Consider the following 16,774-nt stretch of genomic DNA (forward strand, 5'->3'; position numbering starts at 1 on the left):
CCTTTGCAAGCATGAAAAGGAAAACCAGTTCAGGTGAGAGTGAGGTCTTCATTCCAAGGGAAGTATATCCAAACCACTCCTCATGGTATGAATTGAATAGAATGTTTGATGAACTAAGTTCAACTGTAGGGTTTCATGACTTCTACTGAAGTTGCTTTACATGCACCAGGCACACTTTTTTTCTGATATTTGGAAGAATAGAATAGAAAAAGATCTTTTAGACTGCAAAATCTAATTGGCCCTAAATATTGTATTCCATTACAGATACTTTAGTTCTTAATTGCATAATGTCATACTTCTGTGTATATGAGGAGAAGAGGTAGTTCATCTTTGGTTAGTTAAGATGTCATGACCTGGAGGTAAAACAAAAGCAAAATTTTAATAAGGAAACAAATTCAGGATAATAGTCTGCTGAGGTGATCATTAGCATGGTTGATTTTCTTCATTAAAAAAATTATTTTTCCAAATAATAAATGTGCATTCTTAAAATTTATTTATTTATTTTTGGTTGCATTGGGTCTTCTTTGCTGTGCACGGGCTTTCTTTAGTTGCGGCCAGCGGGGGTTGCTCTTTGTTGCGGTGCGTGGGCTTCTCATTGCGGTGGCTTCTCTTGTTGCGGAGCATGGGCTCTAGGCACGTGGGCTTCAGTAGTTGTGGCGCTCTGGCTCTAGAGCGCAGGCTCAGTAATTGTGGTACATGGGCTTAGTTGCCCCACGGCATGTGGGATCCTCCCTGACCAGGGCTCAAACCCGTGTCCCCTGCTTTGGCAGGCGGTTTCTTAACCACTGTGCCACCAGGGAAGTCCCATAAACGTGTATTTTTAAAAATTAGTAGTGGTGAAGAGTCCACAGTGGAAAATGTGTGATCCTCTTCCTACCTCTACTACTAATCCATAGAGACAGTAGCTTCTGAATATCTCTGATTTTTGTTTTTGAGTTATCTCCAGGTCATTAAGCAATATGCTTATTCCTCTTTAAGTAACTCTAGGCTTTGTAACAGTAAGTTAATTACACTTCTCTTCCATCAGTTATACCTAGTATCTCTTCACTCCCTACTTTTATCCCTAACCTTTATCTTCACTTAGTAACGGAATTTAGGTTGAGGGAGGGCTGTTGCATACACAAAAGCATTGAGAAAGTAGTGTGACTTTGGCTGCAGTGCATGTACAGGTAAGGGGCATTTACTCACTGAAACAAATTCTGTTGGAACTGAGGTAGAGGTAAGATTCAAAAGTAAACTGAAAGAAGGAGACTGTGATACCTAGATTGGGGTAGTAATTAAAAGATGAAGAGAGAGGGAGAGATTATGATAGAAAGGCAAGATGTAGTAAAAGATCAAGGTTGTGAACCTTGATCACACCCTCCCTCCCTTGGAAGGGAGGGTAGGAGGGGAAAAGAGTGCCTGGGTGGGAAGACATGCATGTAGGGAGTGTAGTCAAAGACCTTGGCCCTAAATGGTAATCCTTTTAATTTGTTCAAGTTGCCAGTCCTACATTCTAGCCCCAACCCTTTCAACTCGATTCAGTAGATTGATATTCTCTTCACTGGGCCTTTGAGTAAGCTGCTTCTCTTCTCAAGGATACCTCCTTATACTGTTTATTACTTTCTACAGGTCTTAGTTGTTTTGTTTTTTTTTGGCACTATCTAACCATTCTTTCCTCCATATCTCTTTTCATTAAACTATTCATGCTTTTATTTCCTTTTCCTACTCCACTTCTTATCACATTTACAAAATGCTGCCTTCTGAATAGTCTGCATCTTTTCTTTGTTAACTCTCACAGTTTGGGCCTGGCCTTCTAAATTTGTTCTGAAAATCCTACAGCCCTTCCAAATTACAGATACAAAAAAATGAGGCCCTGACTTGCCCAGAGATAACAAGACATTGTCAGACTGAGAACTTGGGTTTTCTATCCACTATATCTCTTGCTTTACTTTTATTTTTAAAAGTTTTAGTGGTAGGGGCTTCCCTGGTGGTGCAGTGGTTGAGAGTCCGCCTGCCGATGCAGGGGACCTGGGTTCGTGCCCTGGTCCGGGAAGATCCCACATGCCGCGGAGCGGCTGGGCCCGTGAGCCATAGCCGCTGAGCCTGCGCGTCCGGAGCTTGTGCTCCGCAACGGGAGAGGCCACAACAGTGAGAGGCCCAAGTACAGCAAAAAAAAAAAAAAAAAGTTTTAGTGGTAAAGTGCTAATTTCAGGAACCTTAGACTCAAAAAACTTTTAACTCTACATCCTAGAGTTTACTTAAGTATTTTGGAGTATTCTCTCCTTGCTGTGCTGTTTTTACACAATTAATAGTATATAATTGTCAATATTTGACTTTTTAAAACTGATAATCACAGTTCTTTAAAAACTCTTGGGAATTCCCTGGCAGTCCAGTGGTTGGTTAGGACTCGGTGCTTTCACTGCTGGGGCCTGAGTTCAGTCCCTGGTCAGGGAACTAAGATCCTGCAAGCCACGCAGCGCAGCCAAAATTAAATAAAGAAAAAATTAAAAATTCTTTACATGAATATTTTAAATAGTTATAAATAGGTCTTTGAGTAGGGCTACCATATTCTACATATCAATTACCCTATTAGATGTGTGGATGGTTTCCTATTTTTCTCTATTAGAAATTATGCTGCCTGGACTTAACGTAATGGATACCACTAATGTTTAATACTAGCTGCCTCCTAAAACTCCACTGAAATGACATTTCTAAAGGTATAAATCTGTAGCGCCACAGAATGGAAGATGGAAAGCAGACTGAAGAGTAGAAACTGATTTGGCATAGTAGAGGAAGTTCAAACCTAAAAATTTGATTATGGAAGGAATGCTTATTTAGAAGCAAGCTGATTTACTCGTTAAGACTTAGAATAACCTAGAAATGGGAGAAAAAAGACACTGCTGAATGTAAGGGTGAGCTTTTGAGCTGGAAGTAGGGTTGATTGAAAGTCTATTCCTTTCTACCCAGTTAGGTAGGTAGATAGTTTACTACTGTCCTCTTACCATGGAATGAGAATTTCTGTCTTATGAATTTGAAAGAAGTCTTCAGACTGAGAGATACCAGTCATAGATTGAAAATGAAGATAAGATAAAATTCTATGTACTTGGATGGCATATTCCTAGTTTCTAGAATGGTGACAGTTAAGTCTCAAGGGAAAAGGAGGGAGGATCCTTTTCTGTAGAAACTCAGTGGTCCTAGAAAAATACCTCAAAAGGGATTCGGACATTTGAAGATTTTCCAGTGAGAAAGTTGAGTCCCCACCAAGTGAGTTTCAAAGTACGAACAAACCCAAAAATCACTAGATTTTTGAAGATTGATCCAGCACTAATAACCGAGACCAAAACAGGATTGATAACAGAAAACCTGAAAATGAATGTTTTCAAAGGTAAGAAATCTATCTATCTATGAAGAAGGTACAGAATGCTTTAAAGAATAGATTTTGTAAATTAAATATAGCTCAAATTAAAAATTAGTTAAAACATTTGAAGTTTAAGGAGTATAAGAAAGATTAAAAAATCCAAAAGTATGGATTTTTTTTAAGAGGTCCACTCCAGATTGTCCAACATCTATTAGGAGTTTCTTAAAGGAAATGGAATAAAGCAAAGGGTCAAGAAAATAGTCAAGGATACTTGACACTCTTCACTTTGAAAGCACTCAGCACAATGAATGCAGTGAATGGGAAAAGACCCATAATAAGGCATATTTTGTTTCAGGACATTAGGAGAAATGAGAAAGTCTAAAAAACGGGATTGGAATATGGAGAGTGGGCCCCTAAAATGAAGTGGGAATAAGAATGGTATCAAGTTTCTCAGTAGTGCTATGGGAAGCAATGACTTCTAAGTTTTGAGTGAAAATTATTTCTAAGAGTTCTATTCCCAGCAGAGGTACCAGTGTAGAATAAAGATACTTTCATATATTCCAAGTGTCAAAGATTTTTTTTGTCTTCTCTTTGTCCCTTTCTTGGTAAGTACTTGAATGACCTACTCCACCAAAATGGAGGAGTAAGCCATGCAAAAGAAAGATGAGATACAAACCAGAGCTTGTTATTTCTGGGATAAATGAAGAGAAATCCATAATGCCAGCTGTGCAGCAACGTTGAGCAGCCATTTCAGTACATAGAGGACTAGAAAGATGAAATAGTTTGGGGTAAGATTAATAAAATGAAAGAAAGGAACTGATAGATGATCTGATGGTAGCCAATAAACAATAGTCACAGTACTCTTAATCAGTCTTTCAGTGCCTCACCCTTAACCATATGCAAAAAACTAAGATAAAAAATTTGAGAAATGCGTTCAACATGAAACCAAGATGAAAAAAAAATTGGAGGAAACAATGTAGGGAACAGAAGAGTAGTTAAAAGTCTAGTTATTCTTAATTGACATTGAATTCTTTGCACCCATACAAGAAAAAAGGACCTTTAGGAAATAAGAACTTTAAAAAATTTTAAATGGTCATGGATGGGGCTTTCCTGGTGGCACAGTGGTTGAGAGTCCGCCTGCAGATACGGGGGACACGGGTTCGTGCCCTTGTCTGGGAAGATCCCACATGCCGCGGAGCGGCTGGGCCCGTGAGCCATAGCAGCTGAGCCTGCGCATCCGGAGCCTGTGCTCCGCAACGGGAGAGGCCACAACATTGAAAGGCCCGCGTGTTGCAAAAAAAAAAAGATCATGACGTTAAAAAATTGATTCTCGGACTTCCGTGGTGGTGCAGTGGTTAAGAATCTGCCTGCAGACGCAGGGGACACCGGTCCAAGTGCTGGTTGGGGAAGATCCTACATGCCATGGAGCAACTAAGCCTGTGCACCAGAACTACTGAGCCTGCGCTCTAGAGCCCGCAAGCTACAACTACTGAGCCCACGTGCCACAACTACTGAAGCCCGCATACCTGGAGCCCATGCTCTGCAACAAGAGAAGTCACAGCAGTGAGAAGCCCATGCACTGCAACGAAAAGTAGCCACTGCTCACTGCAACTAGAGAAAGCCCGTGCACAGCAAAAAAGACCCGACGCAGCCATAAATAAATAAACTTAAAAAAATTGATTCTCTTTCAGATTTATTTCTGTCCTGACAGGATTTAAGGGAGACCCAAAGCATTCCTTATAAAACCTCCATGATCTGTCACACACTTTATCACCACAAACTGCCTAAGGAACCCATCCCAAGAAGGAAGCTATAATCGTAACTATACAACTTCTAGAGCTTTTCAAGACTAATCACATCGTGCTTTTTATCTGGCTTATCTAATTCATCCAGTTCAAGACTCAAAGGTTATTTGACCTAAAACATAGAGTTTTAACCGTAAGAAACTAATTCCTAATCTGACTGAGTCTTACTAACTGACCATTTCTCCACCTCCTTCCACCGTGCCCTAATTTTTAGAATTGTCATAAATAAAATTGAAGCTTGACTACTCCCTGAGCCCAGTGTTTCCCCCAGAGTCTCCTCAGTTGGTAGCTATACTTTTTTATGTTGACAATCATGTAATCTGTGAATAGAGGCAGTTTTACTTCATTTTCAACCTGTCCTAATAATTATGTTAGCCATAGGTTTTTTATAGATGTTCTTTATTAAGTTAGGGAAATTTCCTTCTATTTATAAGCTTAATGGATGTTGAATTTTGTCATGCTTTTTGTACATTTATTGAGATAATCATGAGGCTTTTCTTAATTAGTCTGTTTAAATGGTGATTAATTTTCAAATGTTGCACCAGCTTTGCATTCTTGGAATGAACCCCACTTGGTCATGATGTATTATCCTTTTTATATGATGCTGGATTCAGTTTGCTAATATTTTGTTGAGAATTTTTGCACCTGTGATCATAAGGGATATTGGTTTTTAGTTTTATTGTTACCTTTGGTTTTTGCTAATGGTGGCCTCATAAAATGAGTTGAGAGGGTTTTCTCCTCTTCCATTTTCTTTTTTTGTTTGTTTCTTGGGGTTTTCTTTGGCTGCATTGGGTCTTCATTGTTGCGCACGGGCTTTGTGTAGTTGAGGCGATTGGGGGCTACTCTTTGTTGCAGTGCACAGGCTTCTCATTGCAGAGCACGGGCTCTAGGCGCGTGGGCTTCAGTAGTTGCAGCTTGTGGGCTGAGTAGCTGTGGTTCGCGGACTCTAGAGTGCAGGCTCAGTAGTTGGGGCACATGGGCTTAGTTGCTTCTTGGCTTGTGGGATCTTCCTGAACCAGGGTGCCTGTGTCCCCTGCTTTGTCAGGTGGATTCTTAACCACTGCGCCACCAGGGAAGTCCCTGCTCTTTTTTCTTAACATAGAATCTTAAAGTTCCTGATTTAAAGCTTTCTTTTTTTTCTAATATAATCGCTTAATGCTTATATTAGAAAAAATATAAAGCACTGCTTTAGATACATCTCACAGATTTTACTGTTATATTTTCATTTTTTTCAGATTAAATTATTTTTTAAATTCTTTTGAGAGTTCCTCTGATCCAAGGGCTACTTAGATGATAGTATATTGTTTAATTCCAGATATTTGGTGGTTTCCCAGATACTTCTGTTATTTATTTCTAATTTAATTTTATTAGGATCCAATAATATGTTTTTTCAGATTTTTATTATTTTAAGTTTATTAAGATTTGCTCTATGGCATGGAACATATGGTCTGTTTTGGTGAGTGTTACATGCGTACTTGGAAAGAAGTATATAACCTGACATGGTTGAGTGGAATATTCTGAATGTCAGTTAATCAAGGTAGTTGAAAGTGTTGCTCAGGTCATCTATGTCCTTATTAATTTCCTGCCTACTTGTACTATCAATTACTGAGAGGAGTTTTGAAGTCTCCAACTATGTTGATGGATTTATGTATTTTTCTTTTCATATCATTTATTTTTGCCTTGTGTGTTTTGAAGTTCACTTGTTTTAAATGCATACACATTTAGTGTTGTTCTGTCTTGAGGAATTGACATCTGTTATTTTCCAGGGTCCCTCTTTATCTCTGATACAATTCCTAGTTGTTGTTTTTTTTTTCCGGTATGCGGGCCCCTCACTGTTGTGGCCTCTCCCGTTGCAGAGCACAGGCTCCGGACGCGCAGGCTCAGCGGCCATGGCTCACGGGCCCAGCCGCTCCGCGGCATGTGGGATCTTCCCGGACAGGGGCACAAACCCGTGTCCCCTGCATCGACAGGCGGACTCTCAACCACTGCGCCACCAGGGAAGCCCCAGTTCCTAGTTTTGAAGTCTACTTTATCTGAAATTAATATAAACACTCCAGCAGGTAGTGTTTACATGATACATCTTTCTCCAATCTTTTACTTTTAATATATCTGTGTCTTTGAGGTAGATTTCTTATCACTAGCATATATATAGTTGGATCTTGCTTTTTAATCCACTCTGACAATCTCATGTCTTTTAATTGGTGTGTTTTGACCATTTCCATCTAAAGTGATAACTTATATGGTTGATTTAAAATCTTCAGTAACTTTTTTTTATTTTTTGGCTGTGCCGCGCACATGTGAGATCCTAGTTCCCCCACCAGGGATTGAACCCCAGCAGTGGAAGCGAGGAGTCTTAACCACTGGATGGCCTGGGAAGTCCGTTCAGTAACTGTCATTAATCCCATACCCCACATTCCTAAAGGTGAGACAGGTACACTCACTGGTATTCACCTTCTTCTTCACCCAGCTTAGATTCCATGGGCCATCACTATAATCATCCCCTTATCGTTTGCTTCCTGACCTTCCTTGCAATATTTCATCTCTGCATAGTCAGCTCCTATATATACCTGCATAGCTGTTTTTTACCTGGAGAAAAACAGTTGTGCTGTTACTGTGAACTGATAACCACTTTTCTGAAGTGGGCCTTTAGCACCTAGCTAAAATCTTATATCTCTCTGATCATTTCAGTTTTCCACTCTCTGAGGTGACTGTTGCACAGCTTACTTGCCTCAAATCTCCAACAACTTCTAATTCCTGACAACTAATTAACTAATTTTTTTATATTGAGAGATAGAGCAAGGAGCACTAAATCTTTTCATTATCAAATTTATCTTCCTACCTGCATCTGGTGTTATATACTCTCTTCCTTCTCATCTATTTAAGGACTTTACTCCCATCTTTCTCCTGCATTGTTAATTTCTCTTTTTTTACTTTAACGTACAAACTGGGTATTACAGCAAGTCCCCGACATACAAACCTTCAAGTTGCGAATTTTCAAAGATGTGAACATGCATTCACACGTCCAGGCTTATAAGTTAGTTCACGTGTCTGGCGTACTTTGTCACGTGTGTGCATCCTCTGCAAGTGGTTGTGTTTTTGTGTACTTTACAGTACTGTATAGAGTACAGTAGTACAGTATCTTTATTTCAAGCCCAGGATGTCTGGAAGCAAGCATAAAAGCAGCAGTGATGTAGCTGGTAACTACGGTACTTTTCAAGGTAGTGTACTGTAATATTAAAAATGTTTTCTTAGTTTTTGTGTTTTTTTTAATATATTATTTGTGTGGAAAGTATTTTTAAACCTGTTACAGTATAGTACTATATAGCTGATTGTGTTAATTGGGTACCTCGTCTAACTTTGTTGGACTTAGGAACAAATTGGACTTATCAATGTGCTCTTGGAACAGAACTCGTTCATATGTAGCAGACTTACTCTATGTCTCCATCTTAAAGAGAAAAAGGAAGCCTTTATAGGCTCTTACCCCATCCAGTCTAGGAATTGAACTCATGCGTGCAACTCACCTGCGTGCTTTTAACCGTTATGTGGGACATTTCAAACTTAGGTTTAAAAACAGAATTCTGGGAATTCCCTGGTGGCCCAGTGGTTAGGACTCCATACTTCCACTGCAGGGGCCTGGGTTCTATCCCCGGTCAGGGAACTTAAGGTCCCGCAAGCTGTGCGGTGTGGCCAAAAAAAAGAAAAAAACAATCCTCTTCCCTCTCCATTACAACCCAGATCTGCTGCTTCCTTCATCTTTCCTTAAGTGGTTGAATGGTACATCATTTATCCAGTTGCTCAAGCAAAAACCTCCTAAATCATCCTTCATTCCTTTCTCTGCCTAATGGCCCATGTTCATTAGCAACTCTTATTAGCTCAACCTTTAAATATATTCTGGCTCTGATTTCCACTTACTGTCTGCTACTTTCCTAATCAAGCCACTATCACATTTGCTTTGACTATTAAACTTGTAGGTGTCCCTACTTCCACTCTTGAACTCCTACAGTCCATCTGCTACACAGCAGCCAGATTGTTATTTTAAAGTAGTACTTACCTGCTCAGAATGGCTTAATTTAGAATAAAATCCATGTTCCTTACCATGTTCATAATATGACACTATGTGACATTACCACTCCCTCTGCTCCTGACTACTCCTCCAACCTTATCCCTTTGTTTCCCTTGAGCATTCTATACTAGATGTACTAGCCTCTTGGTATTTGTCAAACACACCAGGCTTCTTGCAACCTCAGGTCTTTTGTATAGCCTGTTCTCTCTGCTTGGAATGCTTTTTCCCCAGATCCTCACGTCTTAATCATTTCATTTATGTTGCTGTTCTAATGTCAGGCCTTCCCTGACCATCCTAACTAAAACAGCTTTTACTTCCATTCATGTCTCCTCCTGCCTGCTTAATTTTTCTTCATGGTACTTTATGGCACTTACTATTAACCCACTTTTCAATTTTGTTCAACGTGAGGATTGGGATTATCTTACTACTTTATCTCCAGTTAGCAGAACATTTCCTGGGACATAGAAGAATATAATAGGTCAGTCATCAGTAAGCACTTGTTGAATGAATGAATGAATAGAAATGTAATAGAGCAGCGGTCCCCAACCTTTTTGGCACCAGGGACTGGTTTCATTGAAGACAGTTTTTCCACTGGGGGTTGGGGGGTGGTTGCAGGATGATTCAAGCACATTGCATTTATCATGTGCTCTATTTCTATTATTATTACATTGTAACATGCTTGTTAATGGCATTAACATGCTCATATATACAACTCCCCATAATGCAGAATCAGTGGGAGCCCTGAGCTTGTTTTTCTGCAACTAGATGGTCCCATCTGGGGGTGATGGGAGACAGTGACACCCGATGTGTGTTGCTTATGTCCAGTCTACTCCGTAAGATGCAGCTTAATTGTCACTTGCTACTTGCTGATAGGTTTTTTTTCTTTTTTTTTTTTGTGGTACGTGGGCCTCTCACTATTGTGGCCTCTCCCGTTGCGGAGCACAGGCTCCAGACGCGCAGGCTCAGCGGCCATGGCTCACGGGCCCAGCCGCTCCGCGGCATGTGGGATCTTCCTTGACCGGGGCACGAACCCGCATCCCCTGCATCGGCAGGCGGACTCTCAACCACTGCGCCACCAGGGAAGCCCTAAACTTTTTTTTTTTAACATTCAAATATTCAGAAATTTTACTTATACACACCATCTTAAGAAGTTGCTTGTAGATAGGCTGTAGCAAATTAGAGTATATCAAAAATAAAGATACTTGGGGTCAAAGAAACAGTGGAACTAATCCGGAAGAGTAATACAGGAAAGACCCATAATGACAGCACAAAAAGAAACCCTTTATTAGAGCAGGACAGAGGGCTTTGAGAGGACTTTTTGACTCTTAGAAAAAAAGACTTGATAAAATATTAGATATAGAGACAGATTGCCTTATTGCATAACCTCATTTATTCTTTCCATGTGAGTGGAGCCCCTGATATTGCACAGTTCATGTCCCACATGGATGAAGCAACTAGAAATGCACAAGAGGAAGACAAGTGTAAACTCGAGTACAAAACCAACAGTAATAGGAATAGCTAATATTTTTTGGCTATATACTAAGTACCAGTAATTGTTCTATGTACTTTTACATGTATTAACTCTATTTAATCTGATTTTATTTTATCTATTTTTTAAAAAAATTTTTATTTTATTTATTTATTTTGGGCTGCATTGGGTCTTTGTTGCTGCGCGCGGGCTTTCTCTAGTTGCTGTGAGAAGGGGGGCTACTCTTCATTGTGGTGGCTTCTCTCGTTGTGGAGCACGGGCTCTGTGTGCGCGGCTTCGGGCTGTGTGGCTCTCGGGCTCTAGAGCACAGGCTGAGTAGTTGCAGTGCACGGGCTTAGTTGCTCTGTGTCATGTGGGATCTTCCCAGACAAGGGATTGAACCCGTGTTCCCTGCTTTGGCAGGCTGATTCTTAACAACTGTGCCACCAGGTAAGTCCCTAATCTGATTTTAAAACAACCTTGTAGATCCTGTGCTCATTTTACACATGAGGAAATGGCAGAAAGATAAAATAACTTCCTCAAAGTTAACACTGCTAAGAACTGCCTTATTCAGGGTTTGAACTCCAGTATGGGCTGCTATATAGCAATTAAACTACACAACTTGGTACTTTATGAGCAATATTTGCAAGGCAGTAAACACTGATAATCAATTTAACCAAATGTAGTGATAAATCTGAATTGCAAGATGAGGGGGATGGCTCTTAGAATGTCAGATTTTCATCTCAGAGCAGATTGTAGATATATCCAGAATTTATAAACTAAGAAATAGTATTCAAAGTACATTATTTTAAAATATGATGGCAAATATCCAAAGAAATGGCCGAGAAAGCTTATCTCTAAAGAGTAAGACCAGAGACTGAAAAAGGCTGGGCAAAAGACTGTTATTTTCACTATAAGCCTTTTGTTTCTTTAACTACCATTTATTTATTCTTTTCATAAAAATATGTTTATATTAAAAGAACTTCCATTCCCACCCTATAGTAATGTTTCTCTAAGTACACATTGTACTTTCTGCCTCTGTGCATTTAAAATTACTGTTTCTTCTTTTGGATACGATTCTCTTCCTTTTCTATAAATTGAAATCTTATCCATCAAGTCCACCCCTAAATGCCACCTCACATCTCCCATAGGACTTTGTAAGCGTTCTAGTACTTATATACATCCTACCTTACATCCTTGTTAGTTGTTGACCCAAGTGATTGTAAACTCTTTTTTTTTTGCCAAGCTGCACGGCTTGTGGAATCTTATTTCCCCGATCAGGGATTTGAACCCAGGGCCACAGCAGTGAAAGTGCTGAGTCCTAACCACAGGACTGCAAGGGAACTCCCTGTAAACTCCTTTTTTTTTTTTTATTGTAAACTCCTTAAACACGATCTTGTTACTCTCATGACATAAAATAGGCACTCAGTGAATGTCAAATGAATTGACTTATGTGTGTACTGAAGAAATAAATATCAAGAGGAGCAGAGGAAACGGAACTAAGGAGGCACCATCAGCAACATTAAAGGCATCAGAAAGATGGAGCAGATTTGAGCTGGTCATTTCATACGGACAATATTTTCGACATTTTGTTGTTTTCTTGCAATCTCTGAGCAGTTTTGATCATATGATAGGATTAACAGCTAGTCTAGAAGTTACAGTGGTGAGCTAAAACTTCAGAAGTTTGGCTGTTTAAAATAATTACCAAGTAGAGTCAGGTGAAGGTTTGCTTCTCTTCGAAGATACGATAAACTTGTGCGCAGATACTTCTTTGTGACAAAAGGAGAAATGCCAGTAGGGAGAGAGAAATTGAAGATGTTGGGGAGATGGAAAATACTATCTTTTTTGTGGGAAGAGTGGTCTACAGAATATGTGTGGATTCTATAATCAAGAAATACATTGGGGGGCCTCCCTGGTGGCGCAATGGTTGAGAGTTCGCCTGCCAATGCAGGGGACACGGGTTCGTGCCCCGGTCTGGGAAGATCCCACATGCTGCGGAGCGGCTGGGCCCGTGAGCCGTGGCCGCTGAGCCTACGTGTCTGGAGCTTGTGCTCCGCAACGGGAGAAGCCACAACAGTGAGAGGCCTGCATACCGCAAAAAAAAAAAAAAAGAAATACATTGGATGTAAAATGTTTTATTACTGTTTTGAAGGAATTATTGTCTAGAGTGTAGATTGCTGTAAATATACCCTGTAGGAAGTAGGGAGAGTCATAGAGATCTTTTAGGCAATCCCTCTCATTTTTACTGGTGAGAAACTCAAGTTGAGATGTGACTTGCCTAAGGTTCATATATACATTATTAATAAATCATGTAGCTGGAATTAAGACTACCTCCAAATCCATGTTCTTTATACCTTCCAACCCAGTCTGAAATATCCTGTCTCCCTGCTGATTAAATCCCTTTTTAACTAAATGTCACTTTTCTGAAACTTTCCCTCTTACATCTCTCTGAACTCCCTCTCATTCAGACACAGTAAATTTTTTCAGAACGCTTATACTTCTTTGTGTAAACTTTTATTATAGCACACATCACACTGTATTAGCACAGTTTTTTTTCATCTCAGTCTTTTCCTCCTTAATGATTAGAGTCATGTCTTTTTTACCTGTAACCCTAGCACAGAGATTGGCAGAGTTGTGGAGTGCAGGCTTCGGACGCGCAGGCTCAGTGGCCACGGCTCACGGGCCCAGCCACTCCGCGGCATGTGGGATCCTCCCAGACAGGGGCACGAACCCGCGTCCCCTGCATCGGCAGGTGGACTCTCAACCACTGCGCCACCAGGGAAGCCCCAGTGCATTATTTTTTAACACCTTTTATTCTACAAAATTATTTCCAGTAATCATTGAAATAATAATAAAACTGAAAATTTTCTTTTATTGAACTTCATATATGTATAATCATTTAAAATTCTAGAGTAAGAGGAAAAGTAATAGATTAATAGTTTTAATTTACATTAATATATTTTTTGAGAAAAAGGAAGAACCTACATATTAGTCTGATGTACAATGAATATTGCAATCTTTATTTTTTGAGTCTTCTCCAAATTTATTGTCAAAATTGATCTTTCTGTGTTAATGCTCAGAAAAGATTATACCCAGATTTGTCATTTATCCTTACTCATAGATGAGTGAAGAACACTTTTTGTTTTAAATTTGAAAAGTATTGAATGAAGCAACTTGTAACAAATTATAGGAAAAGTCTTAAACATAAGGATAGTGTGTCAGAAATTCATAAAGTCCCATATCACAGAATATTCCAGAAATAGCAATACTGTCAGTGTTTTTGCTTTTCAGGGTTGATTGTAGTGACTTCAATAGAAAAAAAATTCAAACAAAAACTCCAAGTTGTCATGTAGAATGGCGAATTTGCAATATTTGAAGTTTAGTTTCTGTATTTGATTATTTTAAATCTAGGGGCTTCAGGCTTCTGCCTTCTGCCTAGAATGTAGAAAACTGTGAAGAGGGTAGTTCCCACCCTAACAAGAACAGGCAGATAATCCACAAAGTCATAACTTTTCTTCAACCCATCAGAGAACTGAAGTAACCCAATGGCCTGAAATCTAAAGAAAGGTGCCTGAGACACAAGGGGAGTGTTATGCCTACGTGTAGGCGCTTCTACACGGTCCTCCATCGGCACTCACAAGGAACACTTGGTACCGGTGGAGACCAGAGATAAGACTTTCTTGGTAGTTCAGGCCTGGGGGAGGTGAGCAGTTGCTGCTATGGAAAAGAAACCAAGCCCTGCCTGAACTCATCTCTGCCAGGTAAAAAAAAAGCAGTATCTGCTTGAGAAGGAGAGCAACCTTTCACCGCAGAGTACAGGTGAAGATCAAATGAGGCTGGAAAAAGAAAAAGAAAAAAATCCCTGTCCCATGGGGAAGAGGAGGAAAACTATCCTGGAGCCAGGCCATTAGAGCCTCCTACTGCTGAGAGGGGGTCAGGATCATTGAGGAAGCCCCACCCCTTAAATGTTTTCCTGCCTGCTGACCCAGTTTCTGGTGAGGCCTCTTCCTGGATTGTAGATCGCCACCTTCTTGCTCTGTCCTCACATGGCCTTTCCTCAGTTAGTGCAGGTGGAGAGAGAGTGTACAAGTTCTCTGGTTTCTCATCTTATAAGGATGAGAAGCAATGCCAAGCAATGCCAGAAGCAATGCCAAAAATAATATCATAGAACTGGTCCTGTGAAGATAACAGCCTCCACTGCCAATGCCTGAGGCACCCCAGCCAGCCTATAGCACTGATACCACCAATTCTGGGCGTTGGATACTGCTGCCCTCCATTTCTAGGGTGGAATGGTCCCCATTCTGTAGTGCCACAGTCCACATCTCAAAAGCAGGTTATAGGTGTTTGGTTGATAGCATCCAGGTCATATGTCTGAGCCCTTGGTGCAAGGGAGGCTAGGAAAGTAAGTGTTGGTGTTTTCAGCTTCTACGGAGGGAAATGGGCTCTGCCTCGTGGGGTGTCAGTTGTGGGGTGGGGGTTCCCCAAACCCAAAAAGGGCATTCAGTATGCTGACTGTCTGAAAAATGATGATGAGGTTTTACTTGTAAATGTGGCCTCTTTGGGGCTGAACGGTATGGAAATGTGAGGAAGTGGAAACTTTCTCCCTGGTTCAAGAAAGATTGATTAACAGAAGTGGAGTGGTTGGCCCAGAACCTGGAAAACAGATGCAGCAAGCAAGAATGAAGCATCGATCGCTGCCCAAGGATGTTCTGGCCATAGCTGGGGCTGCCAGTCTGCTTGAATGGTGACAACAGCTGTGAGCATGTAAGCATTCCTATGGCCAGGCATTCTGTGAGGTTTTCTCCGTATATTACCCTCATGACTATGAAGCAGTTATTATTTTACAGGTGAGAAACCTGAGTTGTGAAAGGGCCTGTGAGATTTCCAAGATCTCACAGTGCCAGGTACATCAGAGCAGAGGTAGGTTCTGCAGGCAGTTGCAGCTAATAGAGGCTGATCGTGAAGATGACCCAGCCAACTCTTCTTGTAGAGTCTACACTTCCCAGACCTCATTCAACTCAGCTTCCCACAGAGACTTCCCAAGCAGAGAGAAGGAAATAATCAGTCATTGTGAACATGCTGGCCTCTGGTTTACACATAGTCTTTTGTGTAAATAAAAGACTATGTTTAATAGTCTTTGGTTAATAAGGCCAGTCCCATGGAAAAAAACTGTTTCCAGACCCTCCTAACTGAGAACAGGAGTAACCCCAGCGAGTAACCCTCTGAGAAATGGAGCTCACTGATGGGAAGGTGGTGTGCCTGTAAACTCAATTATTGTTAATAATGGTGCTTTTGACATAATGTGGATTTAACAATGTGATACTTAAGTAGATGCTGCTTTGTTTTGTATAGTTAAACATTTTTTTGAGAAGATGTCTCATTTATCTTAAACTTTAAGGTACAACTTACATATCATAAAATACACCCCCCCTTAAAATGTATAATTCAATAAATTTACTGAGCTGTGTAACCATCACTATGATACAGCTTTAGAACATTTTCATTACTCCACTAAGGTCCCATGAACCAATTTACAGTTAATTGTTGCTCTCAACCCTAGCCCCAGGCAGCCACTAATCTGCTTTCTGTCTCTACAGATTTGCCTTCTCTGGATAGTTCATATAAAAGGAAGCATACAATGTATGCTTCTTTGTGTCTGGCCTCTTTCACTTAGCAGAATGTTTCTGAGCTTCATCTGTGTTGTAGCATGATCAGTATTTCCTTCCTTTTTATTGCTAAGTAGTATTCTATTATTTATAAATTTGATATATATGGATAGATCACATTTTGTTCATGCATGCACCAATTGAATGATTCTTGTTCAATTTTACCTTGATTTCCTTAGGATACTGTCTGCTGAATGCGTACGTGGAGGCAACAGAAAGCAATAGGTGCTATCATCCCAGCTGCTCCCCACCATCTTGTATTCATTATCCTTCTCTTTCTACTTTTGTATTTCACTCACCATCAGATTCCAGAGAGGTTGTGGGCCTCTCAGAAACCTGGTGGAAAAGTTTAAGCAGGAAGCACTGAGTTGTGCAGTCAGACTATCTGGGTTTAAATTTCCATGTTCTTGCTGAGTCTTGGGCTTATTGTTT

The sequence above is a fragment of the Leucopleurus acutus genome, assembly GCF_964270905.1.
Source record: "Leucopleurus acutus genome assembly, chromosome: 4".
In the NCBI taxonomy this organism is placed as follows: Eukaryota; Metazoa; Chordata; class Mammalia; order Artiodactyla; family Delphinidae; genus Leucopleurus; species Leucopleurus acutus.